A 5,217-nucleotide genomic window follows, 5' to 3' on the forward strand; every position below is an offset into this window, starting at 1 on the left:
TTTCAAAAATGATAATGGAGGGCGCTTATTCCTGATGATAATGAAATGACAGGGACACAATTCTAATTTTTATTTCAGATTTCACTCATGATGTTTTAAGCAGATTCCACATCTTAAACAGTTGCTAGAGAAGTAACCTAAAGGATAAATAAAATGATTACATTAATTCTAAACTCATTCAAATGAATTAGAATTGATGAAAAAAAAGCAAGTTATAAGTACAATGAGGTTTCAACTGTAATATTTTTTGTTTATTTATTACTGATTGATAATTCCTATTTCACCTTTTACTTAAGCATTTTAAAGGAATATCATGTTTCTGTAAGAAAGTTAATTACAAGGGGTGATGATAACATTGTTAACGCTTGAAGTATTTTTTTAAATAATTACTTCTAGTTATTAATAATATTTACAAGTGGATACTCCATTTGAAATTATCACCTCAGTGAAACTGGTTGACACCAGTGTTTTGGTTTTCAAGTATGTAATAAGAGAAGCAGAAGAAACAAGAACAAGAAATTCAAAGTTTTTGCTATGATACTTGCAAAATGGCCCAGCATGGCCAGGTGGTTAAGCCACTCAACTCGTAATCTGAGGGTTGCAGGTTCGAATCCCCTTCACATCAAACATACTCACTCTTTCAGCTATGGGGGCATTATAATGTGACGGTCAATCCCACTATTCATTGGTAATAGAGTAGCCCAAGATATGGCGGTGGGTGGTGATGAGTAGCTGCCTTCCATTTAGTCTCACACTGCTAAGTTAGGGACGACTATCGCAGATAGCCATTGGGTAGCTTTGCACGCAATTTAAACCAAACCAAAACTTGAAAACATTTCCAGAACTTCACTCATTACATAGATATTGTTATTAAAACAAACACTGTAGAGTGTTGTAAGTTTTTAATCACCTGTTGAGGAAATATTTAAAATACCATTTCAGTGAACAATCCAAGCCATCCCTACATAGGCAGTAGGGATAATATCTGGAAAAAAGACAATATTTTTAGTAGTTACTGTACAATTTTTATTTATCTTCATAAATAACTTTTTCACATTGTTTGTATTATCCAGCTACTTCACAATAAACTTTAGCATGTGTCATAACAATTTATTCAAGATGTTAAGCTACTACGTCTTGCACGTCATAATAATTTAATGGGTTTTATTGTTCACAGGACATTCATATAGAGTCTTGCTTACACTATTGTCATACTTTTCAAATAACCAAGAATCTGCAAAAAGCAAACAATTGGTGTTTTATGTGTCTTGTAAGCTATTTTTTTATATTTTTTAATGTCAGTTTCATTAATAGTATTGCTTAAATTGTTTAATATATAAATTTTTTTAATTATATTAAATTTTCTGAGGTCTATATTTTTTACTGTGGGTTTTTTTTGTATTGTTTGCTTAGTATATGAATATAGTAGTAACATTTATCTCCTAAACTGCATGAAATATCTGGATTATAGCTTAAAATATGATGAACAGCATGTGTACTCAACAGAAGAATTAATGCTTTCTAGTGCTTTCTAGTCATTGCAATATTGTAATTTGTTTGTTTGTTTTGTTATTACACAAAAAAAAAAAACACAAAAGGGCTATTTGTGCTTTGGAACCCAATTTCTAGTAATACAAGTCCACAGACATACTACCGTGCCATGTCGTAATAGTAATAATATGTCTGCTAGTAACTGAGCAGTAAGCCTAAGGGCTCACACCGCTAAAAAGTGGACTTCAATACCCTAAGTAGGCACAGCACAGATAGCCCATTATGTAAACAAATGAGTGATAATGGTGTATTAAATTAATTGTGTTGTTACTAGGTTAATCTTTATTTATTTTCATTGTAGGTAGCTTGATTTGATCATATGTTATTGTAGTAGTATTAGTGTTTGAAATAATTTATATACTGTTTATAGGTTTGCTTTGTGTGGATGCATAAAACTTAGTATAATTTTTTAAGTGTTTAGAATAATTTGTAATATTTCTTAATTTACTACTTTTCTAATATGATGATTGAAACATCTTGAAATGCTTAGCATAATTTTTTTTTAAATTGCATGATACACACACACACACACACACATACACTGCTGGCTAAAATCTTAAGGCCGAAGAACATAAAGAAAAATATGCATTTTGCGTTGTTAGACTCAACCACTTATTTGAGTAGAGCTTCGAAAGACGAAAATAAGAAAAGAGAAAATAAAAAAAACAAAAAACTTTTTTAGCATTTAATAGGGAAAATGTAAACACTATGAAATTAGCCTAAATACTAGTTGGTCAAAAGTATAAGACCATACCAAAAAGAAGTCTTAAACAGGGTAGGAAATGCCCAACAAGAGGTCTCAGTAGTGAGTTGCACGGCCGTCATTGCGAATAACTTCAAACATTCGCTTTGGTATGGTCGATAAAAGCGTTTGCAGAAGGCTGGCTGCAATGTTATTCCAAATGGTAAAGATGGCTTCACGAAGATCATGCACTGTGTGGAGTTGACATCCATTTCTATAGACTTCCCTTGCCATCCACCCCCAAACGTTTTCAACGGGGTTCATTTCAGGCGGACACGCTGAATGGTCCAAAAGAATCACGTTATTCGCCATGAAAAATTCCTTTGTCCTGTGGGCATTGTGGATTGCAGAGTTGTCCTGCTGAAAGATTCAATCATTTCCACACAAGTGAGGACCTTCATTCAGTCAATAAGGATGCTCCCTTCAACGTGCCAATGTAGCCAGCTGCTCTTTGATGCCCCTGTATAACCTGAAGCTCCATTGTTCCATGGAAGAAGAAAGCACCCCAGATCATGATGGAATCTCCTCCACTGTGTCGTGCAGAAAATGTCTCCGGTGTGATATCCTTATCGTGCCAGTAACGTTGAAAGTCATCTGGACCATCCAGGTTAAATTTTTTCTCATCAGAGAACAAAACCTTCTTCCACTTTTCTACATCCCATGTTTGGTGCTTCTCAGCAAAGTTTAATCGATCTATTTCATGGTGTGGAAGGAGATGTGGTCTTTGAAAACGTGTATGGTTTTTAAAGCCTTTCTCTCGTAGATGTCGTCTTATTGTTCTTGAGCTGTATTCTGCGTCCGTGAAGGCCTTAATCTGGTTCGAAGATCGGCTGGTGTCTTGTTGGACAACTCGTCGAATCCTCCTGCTCAACGCCGGCGAAATTTTCTTGGGCCGACCACTTGAAATTCTCGTTCCGTATCTCTCAGGGTCTTTTAAGAAATTTGCAACAGCAGTTTTCAATTTCATCAGCGATGGCACAGTGAGAGAGACCTTGCTTTTGCAGCTCGACAATTCTGCCATGTTCAGACCTTGTCAACTTTTTAGCCTTTGCCATGTTTTTACCCAATGTAACACAGGAGATGTCAGTGAGAGATGTTGACAACACTAATGCTTGAACACAAATTACTAAATTTCGTTACGTGTTTACCGATTAACCCTTTGTTTCAGTATGGTCTTAAACTTTTGACCAGCTAGTATTTAGGCTAATTTCATAATGTTCACACTTTCCGTATTAAATGCTAAAAAAGTTGTTTTTTTTTATTTTACCTTTCCTTATTTTCGCCTTTCGAAGCTCTTCTCAAATAAGTGGTTGAGTCAAATAACGCAAAATGCATATTTTTTCTTTATGTTCATTGACCTAAAGATTTTGGCCGGCAGTGTATATATATGTTTTAAGTTTAACCCAAATCATCTAATACAACTGGCACTGTCAGGTGTTTATCGTAACATATTTAATATAATCTGTGATATACATACTGTTAGGCCTATCCACCTATAACTTTTACTTGACACGTGTAAATTTTCATATTGTCAAAGAAGTCTATTGTTGCTGAATGCCACAATACCTCTGTTTCGGGACTGTAGCAGCAGACTGTCTCTGTATTTATAATTTTTTTGCTTAGCCTGATATCCTAGTATAGGTTCAGCATTTTCATAGAGACACAGAGCCGCCTTAATCCTTTGATTCAATGCAGAAAATCATGCATGTGCAGTTATATTAATATTTCATGAAATTGGATTCATGGATGTATTTTTGTACGGAAATGTTATGTATTATTCCTTATGTAAGTGTGCATGTAGTAAGCAGTATAGTAGGGTTGTTACCAGTTTTCACTTGAATGTGATTCCAAACTATTGAAGTTAAATATTAAAAAATAAAAAATGAGGACTTTGAACTTGTATATACATGTATACTACATTGTGTAAACATAAAGTAATGCAGATTTAGTTTTGTAAACAATTTACTCATGAATCTATTCCGTATCATTATTCAGACAGTAAACAACAACGTGATGCTGTTCCAAAACTTTGAATCATGGCTATTTATTTAAATATTTCATGTTTTCCAATCACCAGCTAGGTCCTCTAACTCTGTCATGGCTGTGTTATTTTCTAAACTTTATTGCATCCATTCAAGAAAGCGAAGGGAAAATGCCTAAACTACTTTCCCTAACATGGCATATATTGAGAATAATGATGTAAATGTTGACTTGCAATTTAATCATATAGAAGCCATATCTAGCAAGGTAAGAAATAAAGCTTCCCAAATTAACGCATGAAATTCTTACAAGAGCAAAAAGAAAGGAAATGTAATAAAGATTGGAACAAGGAATGTTAAAACTATGTTGATAGCTAAGAAATTATAAAACATAAAGAATGAGATGCTGTACGTCCAGCTGGACATATTGTAGCTCTGTAATTAGGGTAGATGGGTGATTAAAATTTAAAGAGTGATGGGGCAAGGCATTTATGCTGGAGGACATGAAAGTTAGGGAGTTGTAACAGTGTTGCTTAACAAGAAGACAGTAAAATGTTTTATCAAGATAGTTCAACAAAATGATTTTGTCACATGTCAAACTGCATGCTAACATCTGACTGTATTGAAGAGGAGATAGCTGAAATATATAAAAAAATGGTTGATACAGAAAGTAGAATTGTATACATGGCCATCATGAATAATTGAAACAAATCTGTAGGAGAAGAAAGAGACAGTAAAGATATCGGTGGTTATGTTTTGGGAACCAGAAATGAAAAAAAAAAGTAAATTTTTTTAGAATTCTTCACATTGAGAAAACGTTGCATAACAAAAGCTTCGTTTCAGAACGAAAAGATGAGATGATATACCTGGAAGAAACTGGGTGAAGAAAGATTACAGCTAAATTATATCATAGTCAAATAGTGATAGTGAAATAGCATGCTAAAT

This window comes from Tachypleus tridentatus, chromosome 10 (assembly GCF_004210375.1).
Source record: "Tachypleus tridentatus isolate NWPU-2018 chromosome 10, ASM421037v1, whole genome shotgun sequence".
Taxonomy (NCBI): Eukaryota; Metazoa; Arthropoda; class Merostomata; order Xiphosura; family Limulidae; genus Tachypleus; species Tachypleus tridentatus.